The 20,519-nt window shown below is 45.6% G+C and overlaps 1 long non-coding RNA gene across 2 annotated transcripts in view; it reads left to right on the top strand.

The window, feature by feature from the left end:
- The window catches only part of LOC135896423 (uncharacterized), a 657,092-nt gene that overhangs the window by 599,162 nt on the left and 37,411 nt on the right, over window positions 1-20,519 (top strand). For both annotated transcript variants that reach the window (XR_011513927.1, XR_011513926.1), the window contains one exon: window positions 3,708-3,755. This is a non-coding gene — a long non-coding RNA (uncharacterized lncRNA). The remainder of the gene's footprint in view (window positions 1-3,707; window positions 3,756-20,519) is intronic.

Here is a 20,519-nt window from a genome sequence, read left to right as displayed (position 1 = left end):
CGCAAGGGCGTCGAGAATGGCCTCATGTAAGACGTTATCGTATGCCCCTTTCACATCTAGGAATAAAGCTGCAAATAAACGCTTACGGTACTTTTCGTGCTGGACATATGAAACGAGATCAACTACATTGTCGATAGAAGAGCGGTCACGTCGGAAACCAGCCATGGAAATCGGATAAATCTTGTAGTATTCAAGGTACCATTCCAGGCGGCCAAGGATCATCCGTTCCATTATCTTTCCTACACAGCTGGCCAGCGCTATTGGGCGGTAAGAGGTGAGTTCTAATGGGGATTTGCCCTGCTTTAAGAGTGGCACCAGGCGGCTTACTTTCCATTCGTCAGGAACATTTCCCTCCTGCCATGAGGAGTTGTAAAGGCTCAACAACTCTATCCGTGTGGACTCTCCGAGATAGCACAAGGCCCGGTATGATATACCATCCGGACCCGGAGATGATGAGCGCCTGCAGAGAGCTAGAGCCGCTTCGAGCTCCTCCATTGTAAAAGGAAGGTCCATGCGGCAATCACGGGAATTGGGGACGTCAGCTCGGGCTGGAGGATCTGGACGAGTCGCTTGGTCTGCGATCCGTGCTCAAAAGTCTTCTGCGACATCGATGTCTTGCCGCCCTTGGAAAAGCGCTAGCGCCTTGAATGGGAAACGCCGTTCCGGAAGGCAACGCAGACCTTGCACCGTTTTCCAAATGTGAGACAGTGGCTTGCGGGGGTCGAGTTTCTTGCAAAACGTTGCCCAACGTTCCGACGCTAATCTATCCATACGACGCTGAATCTTCTTTTGCATCCTCCTGGCTGCCCTAAGGTCATGAATTGATTCTGTACGCCGATATCGACGTTCCGCCCGGCGACGAAGCGCTCGAAGGCGCTCTAATTCTATGTCGAAGTCATTCCGCGTGGAAGAGATCGTCATCATGCGAGTGGCGTTTTGCACCGTCATTTTAATCGTTTGCTCTAACCCTGATGGTAAGCCCTCGCGGCAGGCATCTTCCATCTCAGATTTGAAGTTGACCCATTGAATCGTCCGAATGGTATTCCGTAAGCCTGATCTAGACGACAAGCCTTTGATGTTCAGATAGGTGGGAATGTGGTCACTCCCATGTGTCTCAATGTCTGGAAACCACTTCACACATCTGGCGAGAGAGTTGGAGACGAAAGCAAGGTCGAGGCAGCTGCCGTATGTCACGCCTCGAAGAAAGGTGGGGCTACCATCGTTCAGGAGAGTAAGGCCATAATTGTGGGCGATGCTAATCTTCGTCCTCTTGCATTTGTCCTTGTACTTCCCCATGCTGGATGGTGGCTCCATGGCTCCATGGCCATGGAGCCACCCATGGAGCCATGGCTTGTCCGGTGGGGCTACCATCGTCCAGGAGAGTAAGGCCATAATTGTGGGCGATGCTAATCTTCGTCCTCTTGCATTTGTCCTTGTACTTCCCCATGCTGGATGGTGGCTCCATGGCTAGAATGTGTAAATTGCAATATGGGCCATAACGAAATTAGTTAAAAACTTAATTAGTGAATATTGTTAATTAGTCGATTATACATTTCAATGTTTGAGCAAGTAATGCCCGCCTCTTCGAGTAATCCAGCTCATGAACTATATAATTGTGTTATCTGCCATAGGCAGCCTTTAAAAAACTTTGATAGTGTTCGCTGAAACACCCGGTATATTGTTACCTGGTTTTAAGGAAATCATTGTGCAGAACTGATTTTTCTTAAATGGCTAGAGCCATATACCATGAAGCTATGGTATAAATATGCATTTCTGTTTCGTTGTATTTGCACTGAATAATTATTTGTCATGAAAAGTTTCATTGCTGCGTTGCATTGTTTGTGTGTACTATGTGTGACACAACCTAGCATATTTGCTAAGTTGTTGCTGTTCTTAATGTTCTTTTCAATGGCTCATCCGGGATAGAAATTATTTTGCTAATTCCTGCGTAGTCCTGAACTATGTGTTGTTGCGTGTAGGTATACTTGTAGTACGTTCACATGTACTTATTCCACTGTTTTAAATTTCTGTTGCTAACGATACGTTCTTCCTTTAGTTCACGCTCTAACAGGAGCGCCCCTTTCCTCCCTCCCCCTCTCCCCAGGAAGGAAATACATACCTTACGGCTTCCTTATGTGTTATGTGCATTTTATAACAAAATACGTATGTAGTAATGCTTGAACAAACTTGAACTTCAATATCTGCGACTGTATTCTCGGTCGACTACAGTCGAGGATACGTTTGCTTTCTCGTTGAAGCAAAGGGACTGCTGCGAAAAGCTTAGGCAATAATGCACGCAGAAAGGGATACCTCTCGAAAGCAGCCGATCGTTTATATACGGCGTCTGGTGGTACATCACTAGCGGCGTTTGCTTTAATGCGACAAGTGGCACATCGCATCACATTTAAGGAGCAGTAATAGTACTAGGAATGCGAAACCCACCGATACGACAGGAGAGGGTACAGTTCGAGACGAGTTAAGTCGCCTCACGGGGTGCATGTGTATGCTGGCATGCATGTCGCATTGGGTAAGAGGGACGGCTGGTGCCGTGTACTGTCCTCTTAGGGCCGATTTACGCTCGGGCCGCCCATCGCCGCAAGCCTCACCGCACGCGTGCGGTCGCGCGAAAGATTGCACGTATCAAACACTTGTGCGCAAATTGCAGTTTACAATGTGTAAGGTAAACACTGTACACACAGTGTAAATGGTGATTTGTGCACAAGTGCTGGATACGTGCAATTTTTCGCGCGACCGCAAGCGTGTGGTGCGGCTTGCGGCGATGGGCGGCTCGAGCGTAAATCGGCCCTTACTCGCCGGTGAACCGCAAATCTGCCGTAACAGGCTCCAGCTTGTTTGAGACGAGGGCGGATGCATCACGTGTAAACGCTGAAGAGTTACCATGATGAGCTAAAGAATGTGACGCGCTACTGTCGTATTCACATAAACGCCACTATGATATGTTGTCACGTTCTATAGTGACGATAAAGGAGCGAACTGTCGGAACTGTCAGTTAATAGGGAGAGAAGGAGAGCGAGAGAGAGCAAACTTTTATTATTGAGCAAGCGCAGTGTTCTTCGCTTTTGGTGGGCAGTTTCCTCCTCCCCGGAAACCATGGGCCCTGGCTATCTCCCGCGCTCGGTTCATCTGTGCTAGCTGGTGCTCGGAATCCGATCTCGACACCTGTAACTCCCACTGCTCTTCGGTGGTTACGTACTTTGACTTAGTTTTTTGTGATCGTCCACACTTCCACACCACGTAGTGGAAGGTGTCGGGGACGTGTCAAAAATTGGAGAAGTACGAAAACTGGGTGGGCACTATTCTGTGCAGTATAAGATCCCGTAGACGTACGTAGGAGTTTGTAGTCGTCTGATTGTTACTGCCTCCTCCTTGCTTAGCTTGGGGTGTGACGGGGGCTACATTCTTCGGTGTAGTCTGGAGTGTTGTAGGATGTCGGTGTATTTCATGGGGACGTCGTCTCTCCTTACCACCTTTGGCAGCGAGGCCCGGCGAGTATGGCATCAGTCTGCGCGGAGTCTGCTGCTGTGTCCCCTTCCCGGGTTTCGTGCCCAGGAGTCCAGAGGATATGTTTCTCTGGCAGTTACTTCGTGCCCTTTATGACACGTCGAGCTTGTCCGTATATTCCACCTTTCTGTTAATTTCTGCGCACCTACTTGAATTAGGTGAAGACAATGGCGTTTTCTTCGCAGGTCGTGAGGGCCCAGGCTATGGCTACTTCGGGTGCGTCAACTTCCCTTGTGAGTGTTGTGGCCGCTATTCTTTCGTTTCCCTTGGCTGTCGATGACCCCGATGACGTGAGCGGATATTCTCGGATATTTCGCCGTGTCCGCGTATCTCGCGTCCGAGTTTCTGTCTAACCTTTTAACGGGCGAGTTTGAGCCAAGAAATACAAACAACGCCGAAATCGCAACCATATCGGCGAACGCAGTTGTCATTCTTCGAACCTGAAACCACGGGTAAACTGCATCCGCTTTTCGTAGAGGTATATATGGTCACGCATTGTTCAGTAATCACCCTTTTTTTATTTTAAATTATGGGGTTTTACGTGCCAAAACCACTTTCTGATTATGAGGCACGCCGTAGTGGAGGACTCCGGAAATTTTGACTTCCTGGGGTTCTTTAACGTGCACCTAAATCTAAGTACGCGGGTGTTTTCGCATTTCGCCCCCATCGAAATGCGGCCGCCGTCGCCGGGATTCGATCCCGCGACCTCGTGCTCAGCAGCCCAACACCATAGCCACTGAGCAACCACGGCGGGTAGTAATCACCCTTACTTGCGTACGTTCGAAAATACCCAAAATTATTCCTGTCTCGCGTGAGATATGATTAAACAAGGCCGTTTAGCTATAGAATAAGCGACAACATTCGAAAAATTTACGATGCAGTAGGCGCATTTTTGCGCCGAGCCGCCAAATTGGTAACAGTGAAAATCCGGTGTAAAACTGTCACCGACACGAGGTGAAACAATGTATGCTGCAGCTTTTTCAATATTTTTGTTCGTCGGTGGTCTCTGAAAAAAACTGTGGGGCTTTACGTGCAAAAACCCACAATTTGGTTAAGAGGCACGCCATAGCGGGAAGCTCCAGATCAATTTTATTCAACTGGAGTTCTTTAATGCGCACCCAGAGCCTAATAAATGTCCTAATAAAGTACCGGCACAGCATGAAAGTGGCCAATTCAGGCGATCAGACAGAATTCGCTAAACTATCAAAACTGACAAACACGAACGAAGTAAGGGGAATTCGAAGTTATAACGTGGGAAAGATTGAGAAAGCAATAAAAAATGGCCCCGTGATGAAATCAGTGAGAAGAAAACTTGGCACAGGACCTGGCGAGATGTATGCGCTGACAGATAAGCAGAGTAATGTCATCAGCAACTGAGATGATATAGTAAAAGCACCAAAAGACTTCTATACTGACCTGTACAGTACCCGGAGCAGACATGCTACCTTCATTAGAGGTAGTGACAAACAGTATACAGAGGCTTCGTTTATACCTAGCAATGAATTTAGAAGGGCTTTGCAAGACATGACTTGAGAAAAAGGGGAATAACAGTTGATTTAATCAAATATGAAGTATTTACTAAGGTAATCGCAAATAGAATCAGGAACACCTTAGACTTCTGTCAAGCAAAGGACCAGGCAGGATTCTGTAAAGGCTACTCAACAATAGATCATATTCACACTATCAATCAGGTGATAGAGAAATGTGCGGAATATAACCAACCCTTATATATAGCTTTCATTGATTACGAGAAAGCCTTTGATTCTGTGGAAACCTCAGCAGTCATGGAGGCATTACGGAATCAGGGTGTAGACGAGCCGTATGTAAAAATACTGAACGATATCTATAGCGGCTCCACAGCCACCATAGTCCTCCATAAAGAAAGCAACAAAATCCCAATAAAGAAAGGCGTCAGGCAGGGAGATACGATCTCTCCAATGCTATTCACAGCGTGTTTACAGGAGGTATTCAGAGACCTGGATTGGGAAGAACTGGGGATAAAAGTTAATGGCGAATACCTTAGTAACTTGCGATTCGCTGATGATATTGCCTTGGGACTCAGGGGACCAATTGCAATGCATGCTCACTGACCTGGAGAGTCAAGCAGAAGAGTGGGTCTAAAACTTAATCTGCAGAAAACTAAAGTAATGTTTAACAGTCTCGGAAGAGAACAGCAATTTACAATAGGCAGCGAGGCACTGGAACTCGTAAGGGAATACATCTACTTAGGGCAGGTAGTGACTGCGGATCCGGATCATGAGACGGAAATAATCAGAAGAATAAGAATGGGCTGGGGTGCGTTTGGCAGGCATTCTCAGATCATGAACAGCAGGTTGCCATTATCCCTCAAGAGAAAAGTGTATAATAGCTGTGTCTTACCAGTACTCACCTACGGGGCAGAAACCTGGAGGCTTACGAAAAGGGTTCTACTTAAATTGAGGACGACGCAACGAGCTATGGAAAGAAGAATGATAGGTGTAACGTTGAGGGATAAGAAAAGAGCACATTGGGTGAGGGAACAAACGCGAGTTAATGACATCTTAGTTGAAATCAAGAAAAAGAAATGGGCATGGGCAGAACATGTAATGAGGAGGGAAGATAACCGATGGTCATTAAGGGTTACGGACTGGATTCCAAGGGAAGGAAAGCCCAGCAGGGGGCGGCAGAAAGTTAGGTGGGCGGATGAGATTAAGAAGTTTGCAGGGACGGCATGGCCAAAATTAGTACATGACCGGGGTTGTTGGAGAAATATGGGAGAGGCCTTTGCCCTGCAGTGGGCGTAACCAGGCTGATGATGATGATGATGATGATGATGATGATGATGAAAGAGATATCATGCTTGAAATGTTTGCGGCCCTTTATACGTAATGTCTAACGACTTCGACTGCACCGGAGAGCTGGAAGAATGATAACATTATACTAATCCATAAGAGGAGAGGCATTAAAGAATTGAGGAATTATAGACTCATTAGCTTGCTTTGAGGATTATAATATATTCACCAAGATGATTTCCAATGGAATCAAGGCAGCACTTCAAACAACTAAGAAAACAGGCTGGCTTCAGGAAGGGATATTCTACAATGGATAATTTCCATGTAAGGTAACCGAGAAATCTGCGGAGTACCATCGGCCTCTCTATATGGCTCTCATGTATTATGAAAAGGCATTTCATTCAGTTCAGATACCACAGTCATAAATGTATTGCTTAATGAAGGAATACAGGAGGTATACGTGAATATCTTGAGAAATAGCTACAAAGATTTCACAGTTACCTTGGTTCTCCACAAGACAAGTAGAAAGCTACCTATATATAAAGGGGTCAGGCAAGAAGACACAATTTCTCCAATGCTATTCACTCCATGCTTAGACGTATTCAATCTATTAGACTGAGAAGTCTTAGGAGTGAGGATTAAGGGCGAATATCTCAGCCACCTTCGGTTTGCAGATGACATTGTGCTGTTCAGCAACCGTGGAGACAAATTACAACAAATTGTTGAGGACCTCAACCGAGAAACGGTAAGCGTGGAGTTGAAGATTAATGTTCAGAAGACAAATATAATGTTCAACAGCCTGGCAAGAAAACAAGAATTCAGGATCACCAGTCAGCCTCTAGAGTCTGTACAGGAATGCGCTTATTTAGGTTCCAGGTTAGGTTATTGATTTAGGTTATTTATCCCAAGAAGCAAATTTACAGAAGAATAAAAATGGGTTGGCGTGCATACGGCAGGCATTACCATATCCATGCTGGAAGCTTACCACTGTCGTTGAAAATGAAAGTGTACAAGGACTGCTCATACAGCGATTGAATGAAAAATGTTAGGGGTAAGTTGAAGAGACAGGAAGAAAGCAGCGTGGATTAGAGAGCAAACAGGGATAGCCGATATTGTAGCTCACACTAAGAGGGAAAAAACGGAGCTGGGCAATCCATCTAATGCGTAGGGTAGATGACCGGTAGACCCTTAGAGTTACAGAAGGGTACCAACAGAAGCGAAGCGCAGTCGAGGATGGTAGAAAACAATATGTGGGGTGAGGGAATTAATGAATTTGCATGTGCAAGTTGGAATGAAAGAGCGCAAGGCACGGGTAATTGGAGATCACAGGGAGAGGCCTTGCGTCCGGCAGTGGTCTTGAATATAGGTGGCGGCGGTGGCTGCTGCTGCTGCTACTGATGATGATGCTGATCATAATCATCACGATCATCAACTTCCTCGTTATGTGATCATGTCTTACTGCATATTAGTTTGTTACCGCTGCCTTTAGTGTGTTGAACGTTAGTCCACTCTCGCTCGGTCTACATACATGCTAGCAGAATGCAATAAATGCTATAGAACGAAAGTGAACAAAATGTGATTATTGCGTGAAATTTGTGAGGTGACGCCAGGCAGGATTGAGTAACTGGAGGTATGGAAGAGGCTTTGCCCAAGGTTTGCTTCGTTACAAACAAAACACCAGTATTTTTCGCCATTGTCTGTCCTGTAAGGTTTGCTCATGCATGTCTTATTCAGTTTATTTTTGTTGCTCTCCTCTGGAATCCTTTAATCCCCTTTCCACCTCCCTCTGCAGTGTAGCATGCCGTAAGCACGCGTGCAAAAATATCTGCCTTGCTATAAATAGCCTCTCTTCCACTCGCCGTCATACTGCAGCGGACACGAATTAGGAAGCTTGCATGCAAAGTAAGCGACCCAAGCACTATTACAAGCACTACACATTGTACCAAACTAGAGAAGTTAATGGGGAACTGGTCAGAGGTTTACCTATTTGTGTGTTAATACCTGGACGTGGTTTCATGTCTCCAAAGTGAAGCTGGAATAGATAGACAACAGATTGTTGTTCCCCCCTGGAGCACCAAAATTAATGAGGCTTAAAAGATGGCGAAGTCTATATGAATATGAAATTAAGATCGAAAGTCTGACATATGGGTCTATTTCCTTGCATGCTCCCCTAATGTGCTCTCGAGTGGGAAGCAGGGCAGGTGTACATTGTTTTTTTTTTTAGTTTTTGACTATTTGTAACGTGTTAATTAAAGCATTGTGCAACGGCACGCTTTTTTTCCGGTTCAGCAAAGCGGTCTCAATAAGCATCTCCAGCACACCTTGAAGCTCCAAATTAATGTCGCTGCCAAGGAGGCTCTGCGTTAAAGTGAGCAGTCTGCTGATATATCGTAAGCAACGCCATTGGCAGGATTACGCGTCTTTTTTTTTTTCACCCGGGTAGTTGCATACACCCTGCACTTTACTACTCTGTAGGTTTGTCGTCAGGCTTTGTATATGGGTGTAACGCGCCTGCGGTGAATGGCTACGCTATTCAGTGACTTCTCAACGAATGAAAAAAACAAAAAGGAAGCTGACATTAGCTAGAACGCACTTCATATGCACCACGTTCTTACAAGTTGCCGAAAGGAAAAAAAAAACGTACACAAATTTGGGAAATGGGCTCAACTTCCGCAGCTTGTCAACAGGTTGGGCTTAAACGTTTATCCTCTCTCCCCAGCCCAACCAGGAAGAACGCAAGCGCAGTATCTAGAGAAGCAATATACAGAAAACAACAAGGAAGCCCTTGTGTTCGTGTGCACCTGTTCGTTACCCTCGCCCGAGCCTCCCTGGTCTTGCGGTGTAATACGAAGCACGTGTGCCACGCTGTTCAGCGGCGCGCAGTCGTTAAGCAGCTTGAACCCGGGGCAAAGTGGCCGGGGCATTGGAGGAGAAGATAAATGACCAGCACGCAGAGCCCCTGGCACCGGCCCTGCTCTGGCTGCGGCTTGGCTCGGCTGACCAGGGCTGCTAAATCGGCCCTGTAGACCGCTTAATCACGCGCCAAACGCCCCACGAAACGGCCGCGCGGGGAGAGGGTGTGAGAGCGAGGGTATACGGCGGAAGAATGGGGATGAGGTCAGAAAGGGGAGAAAAGGAAGGGATGGTTGGGAACGAAAGCTGGCAAGAGAAGGGAAACGGGATATCGCTTGAGCTGCCGCCCCCGCCGTGTATTTACAATCCCCTTGGAACCCGGCGTCATAAAGAGGTTGGCACGACAACTGAGCATCGACATAACTGCGCGGAGAAAGAGGTCAGCTGAAAGATATCGGTTACGGAAGACAAATGTGCCTTTAGTATAGTTCATCCTTCGCACTCGCTGGCCTCTGGGAAAAGGTAGATTTTTTTTTATTGTTTCTCCTGACAGTCTCTTAAAAACTAAAAAAAATCCAATTCCTTGCTTCAGCTGGGCGGTGAACAGCGGAGGAGGCACTCGTTCTTTGTAGGACGCCACGCAGCTAAGTTCGTTGTACGAATATTCAGACATATTTTCATTCCGAGCATATTATTACGAGTGTTTTATCTTTCTTAAATGCAGTGTTACGCACTGCTTTGTTGTGTGCGATCGCATACGTGCGCGTCAGATGTGTCGCTCCTGTTCGAATATTATGTCTCATCTATAAATTAGGGTGTAGCATTGCCCGGTTCGTCTCAAAACGTGCTTAATAGGTGGCTTGTCACTCAACTCAATTACCCGCACCGATTCATGTGTGCGTAACAATAATTGGTTGCCGGGGGTTCTGCTGTCGCGACGAGTGTTCTACACCAGTAGAAATCTACGAACGAAGTTCAGGTGTCGATTTGCCGCTTCTCGACAGCGCATATTCACTAAGGCACAATGGCCTCTACAAATATCGTCCGATAATAATAATAATAATAATAATAATAATAATAATAATAATAATAATAATAATAATAATAATAATAATAATAATAATAATAATAATAATAATGTTTATTGCACAAGCAGGCCGGTCTAAGCCTCCGTTGGCTTGTAAGACCGTGCCAATGAATATGACAGACAAGGCAAAAATATACATAAATTGATGAGACATGAAGAAAAAAAAATAAAAAATAATGATAATAAATCATCCTAATCAACTATATTATTATTATTATTATTATTATTATTATTATTATTATTATTATTATTATTATTATTATTATTATTATTATTATTATTATTATTATTATTATTATTATTATTGTCGTTGTTGTTGTTGTTGTTGTAACATATGAAAACACACTAGATTGGGCAGAGAAGGAAATAGGGAAGGAGCAAGCTGGCAACTGCCACCGAGAGGGGCACAACGCCTGCCTATACTCTTCAGGAGGGAGGCGCTGGAAATAGAAGTAACCTCATGAACACACAACCACCACACTATATTTATAGAGACAGACATACACAATAAACACGAATAATATGAACCACGGGGCTCAATCATATTTTTTTAGAGCAAAGCCACACGAAGCCAGCAGACAATAAAGTCAAAGCAATCATGGGGTAAAAAGCACCTGTGCGTACTTTTTTAATTGAAATGAAGAATTAATACGGAGAATGGAATTGGAAGTGGACGAAACAAACATATTCCCACTGGTGAGAGTCGAACCGACATCATCCGCACAATGCAGGCATTGCTCTACCATTCGAGCTGCGGCGACAGCTCTTCCCTTGTTCACATTCTTGGGTACGCATGTATGTATACAAGTTCTGACTCTGGTATTGCTAGCCAGCTGCGCTCATTGCCATGGCGGCGGACGCAGAACATTCTTTTAACCGCAGGCGTCACGTAGCACATGAAACCAGTAGGCTAAAATTCGATCCTCTCGGTTCCGCTTCTTCTCTTTCATTGCCTAGCGAGGGTCTCGACTTTGGCAGCCTTGATGCCTTCAGGTAGCATAAAGGTGTTTACTGGCCAGTTTGCTACTCAAGTTTACGTTCCTAAGTTTACGCCATCGTTGTCTCCTGAATAGCCTCGCTTAATTTCTACCCTCGTCTGAAAGGAATAAAAAAAAATATTGACTTTAGGCCACATGAAAAATGTAAACACTAGCACAGGAAGCGGAAAGGTTCTGGCATTCACTTAGCCCAAGGCTTAGATTTATTCACTTTATTGAATCGTTGAGCATGGTTCATACAAGTGATCCGACCAGTGCGATTGTAGCGGTTGCCATTCAGAGCGCATATACACGCGAACACGGACGTTCTCCTATACGCGGGAGAAACACAAAAATAAATAAGAACGCCTCACGAACCGTTCTCGTTACTGCTGGTTCTGAGCGTTTTCGAGCACGGGGGAAAGATAAATATCGTGACAGGCGCGTTCCCGTCGAAAACCGTCGTCGGCAGTAAAACAAGAAAGACGACGACCCGTTCCGCGTTTTCGGGGGTAATCAACGCCCATCAAACATCTTGCTTCTCCCGATATCCCTCACCCGCTGTTCGTGAATGCGCGTGTTGGCACTAATTCTGATGCGAAATCGAATTCGGGCAGCCGTGGTGCCGGCACATCTGTCCTTTCCCCACCGACCGAAATTAATGAGCGTCGATAAGTAGGCACTCTATGCGCACTCGCGGTGATCCTAATCACGCATGCCGGGAAAATTAACCACGCGCGCCTATGGGAGAAGTATGACAAGGCCAACCACCATCACCCGAAAAAAAGAAAAAAAAAAGAAACCAGCAAAGAATACTCGTTCCGCGAAGCATTGGAGAAGTGGTCTCTGGAAGGGAAAGCCTTTTTCGTTCGTGTCAGTGCAAAGCGGGGAAAAGCGAATGAAGAAATCGAGAAATTTAACCAAAAAGCCATACCGTCCGAAAGAACTGGCTGGAAAGGACAGTCTTTCCCGGAACACTAACAGCGAGAGAAAGAGACGGTGAGAGGGCTCCCACTTTTCGGTGTTCGCTAATTGGGCCAGTCTGCAACCGGTTTAGGCTTCTTTTTTTTTTCTCTCTATCGGAAATGCACCAGAGACGGCGCGACAAACGTGCTCTGCGCCGAGCGATTTGTATCTGCCGTCGAGATCCGCGGGTAGCATTTCTTGTTTTGTTTATTTACTCACTTTGACGAAGTGCATGGAAACCTACGATATAGCTCCGGGAGCGTGGTCGAGGCACAAAGAACATGTAGAGACGGAATACCGAGGCCGTAGTCTGTACAACACTGCTCCTCCGAACTCCACTCGCACCGCTAAACTTCGCGCAGATGCGTCACTTGCAAACTGAGTAAACCGACTGCTCCCTCCCCCTTCCGTAAACGAAACGAAACAAGAAACGCGACACGAGGTGGCTGCTGCAACAGCGCTCTCCAGCGCGCACCGCCGGTCAAACAAGAGCGAGAGGATGCGACTCGCTCTTCGTAATTCGCGCTTTTTTTTCCTTTCTTTCTTGGTCCCTGCTCGCAACGCGCGGGTCCCTTTGGTGTTTGGGTCGCGGCTTGCGAGAGCGCCCGTACACGCGACTCTTGGCGTTTTTGCCGCGTTTCCGCCGCCGGAACGCTCTTCGCGGTGGCTCTCTGTCCGGAAACGCATTTGCGAGGACCTCCTCTCGCGTCGTCCCTCTTTTCTGTTTGATACGGGGCCTCGCGCGGCCACCGGGCCAGTTTACACCGCGCCAGACTCTTTCTCTCCCCCTCCTCTCCCGCCTTTTCGCGCTTTTTATTTCCTTCTACGCTAAAGCCTCGGACTTGTTGTTCTGTTCTCCTATTTTATTCGTACACGCCCCGTCCTGCATGCCTTCCACCGGTTGTGCTCGCTCGCTTTCCTTTTTCGTTCGTCCCCGCGCTCATTATTCAATTACGAAATTAGCGCGGACAAGGAAAACTCGGCACCGCTCGCGCGCTCTTGGACCCGAGGCTTGCCGGCTCCGCCCGGCTTCCGCCGGAATCCATAAAACAAGTGGCCCGTCTCTTCGCGTCTTCTCCCCCACTCTCTCCCTCTGCTCCAGCCGCTCACTTTCGCTCACCTTTTGTACCGCGCGTTGTGTGTTCCATCACCATTCTGTCCTCTTGCTCATCCTCTCCGAAGCTCTCCTCCTCCTTTTTTTTTTTCATCTTTGACTACCGCTGCTCCAGTGCGACAATGACAAAACTAAATAGCGGAGATGGGGGAGAGAAGGAGGTAGGGTGTTGTGACGACACGCACCGACTCAGAGCGTGCACACAGCTGTCGAGGAATAGAGAGAGAGGGGGGAGAGAGAAAGCGGGCACGCGTTAAACGAGTCAAACTCGGACGCGGTATTTTTCTATTCGACAACACCGTGTAGCTCGCTACGCGTGGCTGGTGGGAAAGAAAGAAAGGGACAGCCGGGGCCTGCCGTTGCAAAAGCGAAGTTGAGAGTGAGTGTGGCGAGGGTGGGGACTGTGAAGCGTGGCGCTGGGAATGGAAGTCAGCCAGGCAGCAGCAGAGTCGGCTGCTCAACTCGCGCAGATGCATTTGAATAGCGGGCGCAATTCGTGTCTGCTTAACTCAGGAAATGACACGGGCTTCTGCCGTGCGCCCACTCGCACCGAGGCAAACGAGCGAGAGAGAGAGAGAGAGAGAGAGAGAGAGAGAGAGAATGAGAAAGCGGAATAAAGAAAACACAGAGGCGGCGGGAACAGGGGAGTGCTTACGGCAGCGTCACTTGTGGAACGCGCTTTGTTTGTTTGTTTGTTTGTTTGTTTGTTTGTTTGTTTGTTTGTTTGCTTGTTTGTTTGTTTGTCTTCCAAGGCGTGCATGAGCGCTGGTGCAAAACCTCGAAGAGGCGGGCACGCGAAGAGTTGGATGGGTTTGTTGATGCTTGGACGAGTATACTGGAAAACACACGCGCGGGCGCTTTCTTGTATACTGCGGTTTCAGTTTCACAATTGCTACAAGCGCACGTCAAAGTATAGCGCAAGTGATTTCGACTGTTCTTGCCTTTGAACTTTTCGTTCTTTCTTTCTTTGTTTTAAAATGGTTCTTGATGCTCGCGAGTCGAGAGGTTCCGCTGTGTGTCAACGAATTAAATCGCGTAGTTCTCGACACTGCCAAGTATACGTTTCTCAAAACTTTATGACCGAGTTCATGATGTTGTTATCATGCGTGTCGCAATGGCAGGCACGTTGGTGAATTTCATTCTTGTTGAAGTTTGTTATCAATAGTGCCGATAGAGGACAAAAACAGAGCGGAAGATGTGCTCTCAACTACCTGAACATGCTGTTTGCACTTATTTCTTACTGCATATTTCGCCCAGAGCTGAACATTGCTGTCTTGCTCAGTAGATTCTTATCTTCTTTACATAGATAGTTCTTTCCAAGTGCTGCATTGCTGATACTGCTCACAATCGTTATTTTTATGCGAGCGAATTTCGAAAATCGTCATTGCAGCGTGAAATTTTTGGTAATTGATTATCCCCTTGCTAACCGTCAGTTTAGTTTGGCGTTTTATAGCACCGCTGGCATGGCGTGTAATGACCTCAAATTTGGACAGCATATTTGTCATTGTGGTTTTTTTCTCTTTTTCTTCGTTATACATGGTAATATACATGGTTGACTTCCGATTTCAATCCATTTGTTGAACAACAGAAGTCCAGAAGTCGGCTAAGCAGTGGCGTGTATTTCTTCTTGAGCGACATTGCGAAGAAATATTGTAGCTGCTTCAGCAAACGGAATCCTGCTGCATGTAACGTCTTAATGTGAACATTGCATTGCGTTAGCTGACAGAAGTGCTTGCGCGTTTGGCCGGAAAAGCCCACGTGGCATCACCGTCCGCGACCAGAGCGCTGGAGAGTTTTATGTTATATTCCTCTCTGCCCCTTATCCCTGTCGGAAAAAATCATGACGATGCGCCTGCCTGTTGTCCCTCCACAGCCAGAGAAATAGTTCCGTTACAGATAGCGTAGCCGCAAAGGGAAAGTAGGATACCACGCTGGTTGATCAAGCATGAGCAAGTTGCGGTCACTGCCACCACACGTACGAACGGTCACACTCGGCATCAGACGAACCAACAGGTCCAAGTCTGAAAACGTTTTAATAATTGTAAGGATTTTGCTGACTGCAGCAATGCGCCTGCCAATCCATGTTTCCTTCAACGAATTCAATCCACGTTTCCAACTATACCGGCCGATATCTGTGCATTCCGTGTTCTCTGAGGGCTTTGAAGTAATGCTGTCGCGATTATATATAGTTTCTTCTTTAAGCACATCTTGTCGGGCTGCCAGCATGGCTTTACAAAAGGTAGGTCTACTGAGTTCTTGCGCTGCTGGCGCAAAAGGAAATGCTTTTAGAGAGCATTGAAAAAAGGGCAATTAGAACTTGGCATTTTCATGGACTGCCGTAAAGCATTTCACTTGCTCCATCACGGTGTACTTTTGACTAAGCTACTACAATACGTCATCCACTAGCCGAGGTGGTTTAGCGGCTACGGTGTTGCGCTGCTAAGCACGAGGTCGCTGGATCGAATCACGGCCGCGGCGGCCGCATCTCGATGGGGGCGAAATGCAAAGAAGCGTTGGCCACGTTAAAAAATCCCTGGTAGTCAAAATTAATACGGAGTCCCTCACTACGGCGTGCCTCATAATCAAACCGTGGTTTTGACCAGTAAAATCCTAGCATTCAATTCAGCATTCAATTACGTCATCCACGGAGCGACGCGCTCACTGTTGCGTTCTTATCTCACTGATCGGCAGCAGTGCGTGGCTATTAATGTCGTCATCTAAGAATTCAGAGAATTGAGTCCCTCACGGCAGCACTGTGGGGGCACCGTTTCGTTTAATGTATATGTTAATGATCTAAGTAATACTGACAGCGAAGTTAATCTTGTCTTACACGCTGATGGACACCACCAGCATTTATCTTTCTTGCGAGAACGAAGTCGACTCAGTTATACGTGCCAAATCTGGTCTGTCAAAATTACATGCGTAGTCGCCTAGCACTTGTATTCAAGTTAGTGCTAAAAAGACGAAGGGCATCATCTTCACCGCCAAAAACAGATCGGTTGCTGGCATGCAGCTAAATACAGTGCCCCATTCTGTTGACGTAGGGCAAGAACACAAGACGTTGAGCGTCGTATCTTCAAACGATTCCTTGCGGTACTCGCACATAAATGTGGTTGTCAAAAAGAAGTTTTCCTCAGCTCTTGCTGTGTCGTTCAGATGTCACCACTTGTTTCTCTCTCAAATCCTCTTCGAAATTTATCATTGACTTTTTCGATCGAGCGTAAACTATTGTTCATTGATATGGGGACACAATAATAGAAAACAACGTTAGCATGCAGGCTCTTGCGTCTGGAAAAGAAAGTCATTCGCTGTACAAGTCATGTCGACAGTTTGCGCTCTGCAAAGTAACTATTTCTGAAAAACAGGATACATAGTATCGAGAACTGATACAAACGCCACCTTTTACATCAGTTTTATTTTGCAGAAAGATAAACTGCTGAATTCTTAAAGAGTGCCTGTCCAGTCTTGTAGAGCGTTCGAGTACTTCCCAGGTTAGGTAACGTGAGAGGTGCTTGGTAACGTGCCCTATAGAACCAATTCTATTTTGCAGTTTGCAACTCGCAGTGTACCACTGATATTGAATAAACATTAAAAATGCTTGACTAGAGGCGTGCTTTCACGTGTGCTTTCACATGCGCAATATGTCTGCTATTAATTTTATTGATGCATTATATTTATTTGTTCTTGTGTGGCATTATATGTTTGTATATTAGCGGAAACGAAGAAAGCAAATAACTCTGCCGTGCAGCTTTCCCGTGGAAGATTTGCCGTTACTGTAACTATTCTCCTTAGTAATGACACGACAGTTGTGGTTGTGCAGCTATTACTGTGGTAGTACATCGTCACGAGTGATAGCAGACGACGCTTGTTGCGTACGTGTCTCGCGCCTTGGAGCGGAGATAACAACAAAGATCGGCGCCGACGAGCTCGCACTCGCGAGGAGGGCTCGAGGAATAAAGAAGAAGGCCGGACGGCACCTTAGAAGAGGAAATCCAACCCAATCCAATCCCTTCCTGATCTCCACTGTGTCTGGATGTGTCTCACGCCGCCCCGGAACCCATAGAAACTGACGGCCACAACGACACGTCACATGTACAGGGTGTTTCAGCGAACACTTTCAAAAATCTTCAAAGGTTGCCTGTGGCAGATATTACAATTCTAGTTCATGAGCTGGTCTACTTGAAGCGGCGGACAATACTTGCAAAAAAATTGAAATGCGAAATCGGCGAATTAATAAAAATTCACTAATAATGTTTTTCACTAATTAATAATTACCCATTTGACAATTTACAAATTATAGCCGTGGCGTTCAGAAGGCGGATCCACTTGGAGCAAATTTTCAAGATGACCCCAGTTTCGAGATATAAATTGCCGAACTTTGCGGAGAAATGCATTGGCGTTCCTGTTAATTGTGTAACAAAATGTCGTTTCATACAATGAAGCACACGAGTAACTGGAACTCCGATGCAATTCTCCGCAAAGTTCGGGAATTTATATCTCGAAACTGGTGTGGTCCTGAGAATTCGTTGCAAGGGGATTCGCCTTGCGAACTCCACTGCTAGATTTTGTAAATTGCAATATGGGTCATAAGATAATTAGCTAAACGTTCATTAGTCAATTCTTGTTAATTAGTCGATTTCGCTTTTACATTTCTGTGCAAGTAGTGTCCGCCGCTTCGAGTAGACTGGTCCATAAACTAGAATTGAGCTATCTGCCACAGGCAACCTATAAAAGATTTTTAAAATCTTCGCTGAAACGCCCTGTATATTATTATTGTATAGTGTATAGGATTATATACTTTTGTGGTGTAACATAGTGTATCTTTCTTTATTGGCATAATGAGTTGCCCTTAAGGCATAATTCTTGATGTGTATATGTGTATTATATGTGGGTTGTGAGGTCTGTGTTGTGTAGTTAACTGAAGCAGTGTTTTGTGGAATCTCTTATCATTTATCCAGCGGCCATAGTTGGTTGCGACACTGTAGCAGAGGCCGGCTTGGAGTAGGACACGCGAGCGCTCCCTTTGTAAGCTTGAACATGTCCATGTATTAGGTGGTACGCATCACTGGGACTGAGCAGTATGGTCACGTGGCAGCTAGTGGTAAATGTGACCATTCCCACGTTGAGACCACAGCCAACATAAGGGCCACGCCGGCCCGAAGCCTCCTAAGCAAAACTTCCTCCTCCCTATTAAGGTGTAGGGGGAGGGAGTAGACACGCCGTTGAATAAGAGAGAGTCTCCTGCCGGAGAAAATTTTTACGGGCTCGGAGTGAGCTAAGGGGTTGAAGTGGAAGGGGAATGGAAGGGGAATGGAAGGGGAATGGAAGGAAGATTTGGATTGGGAGGGCAGCGTGCCTGCCCTCCCAATCCAATTTGTGAGGGTTCGCAGCATGGCCTTGTATCCGGTGTACCTTGACGGAAACAGCTGTTTTGTTATTCATAGCGTGTGTCGTCACGCAGATTTCCCTCGCTTTGTAAACCTTCTTGGGTTCTTGAACAGCCGCTAAAGAATCAGTGAAGACATCTAGTGCTGTGCATACGCATGTGAGTGCGCATCTTACTAACGCTTTCTTCATTGCCGCTACCGCCGATTACCGGACCCCTGGTCTCCGTCCAGCTGGATGCTTACAGCTTGTTTCACGGGGGAGCATTCAAGACAGCGCTGTATGCGTTATGAATAAAATTTGAAATCTGAAAGGGGATACGGCTTGCGAACTCACTTGCAACAATGCGTGATTTGAAATATGTGCGGTAGAGTAATTAATTAAGAAGACAATTACTACGATCATGTCAATTATAAAGTAAAGAATAGTGTAATGAGCGCTTCGGCGAGTAATATAATTCAAGGGTTAAAATTGTGCTATCTGACACAGGCACTTCAAAATCTGGCGTAGCGAGAAAAAGCATCCATGTGATATATACATATATATATATATATATATATATATATATATATATATATATATATATATATATATATATATATATATATATATATATATATATATATATATATATAAACGAGAAGAAAGGGGGTTATTATTATTGTTATTATTATTACTACTTAACGAGGGTCTCGAATCCGGCAACATTGATGCCTTCAGGTAGCATATGTGGGTTTATTGACCAGTTGCCTTCACCCGAAAAGATCACGTTCTCGTGACGCCTGCGGCAAAAAAGACGTTCCACGTCCGCCGCCTAGGTCTGTGAGTGGGGGCGCTGGCTAACACTCCCAGGGTTCTACTAGTACACATAAATACCCAAGAAAGTGGATGGGGAAACGCCGCCGCGGTAGCTCAATTGGTAGAGCATCGCACGCGACATGCGAAGGTTGTGGGTTCGGTTCCCACCTGCGGCAAGTTGTTTTTTCATCCACTTTATTTTCCATTAATTTATCATTACTTTATTTCATTTATTAAGCACATGCAATTTCCACTATGTTGTACTTGGTGTCAGTGTTTGTTGGCTTCTCATTATATGACTATATATATATATATATATATATATATATATATATATATATATACGTGCATGAACGAGGAGACAGGGAGCCGAGGGACCCCATTTTTATTAATCGTAACATAAGAAGCCAACAAACACACACACCAAATGCAGCATAGGGGAAGTTACTTGTACTTACTAAATGATAAATTAATAGAAATGAAAATGGATAAAGAAACAACTGGCCGCAGGTGAGATTTAATTATATGACATTTCATGTATAGGGTGCGGCAGCGAGAGTAACGTGAGCAGTAAATTATATGCGGCTATACTCAGGTATTACTCAGCAGAGTATACGTATACGGCAAGTTTCTACGACCACTGTCTGGCATAATTATACCAATAAGATTTCAGAGAAGATCACACTTTCTATTGAAGTAGCTTAGCGGAGGCGGGCATCATAATTTGCGCAATAGTCACCAGTAGAGTTATTAACAAAGCCTTACTAATTAACTTTTAAACTAATATTCTGAGAGGGAATGTTGGAACTGAAGATTCGAAATGTGACTGTACTCATAGCATAATCATTTCATAGAAAATGTGTGCCCAACGCCGGTTTTCCTAAATACATACTCAAAATCTAACATGAAATGCATTGCTTTTTCAGTGTGGTAACATATTAACTGGAACAGCAGTGCACTTCACTTCACATTTCGGAGGCTTATTCCTTGGAACTGGTTCAACACGCAGGGTTTCTAACAGAGGTTCGTATTGAGTACAGGCTGGC

This window comes from Dermacentor albipictus, chromosome 4, assembly GCF_038994185.2.
Source record: "Dermacentor albipictus isolate Rhodes 1998 colony chromosome 4, USDA_Dalb.pri_finalv2, whole genome shotgun sequence".
NCBI lineage: Eukaryota > Metazoa > Arthropoda > Arachnida > Ixodida > Ixodidae > Dermacentor > Dermacentor albipictus.
Note: the sequence above shows the minus strand (reverse complement) of the source record. Positions and strands in the feature narration are given on the sequence as shown.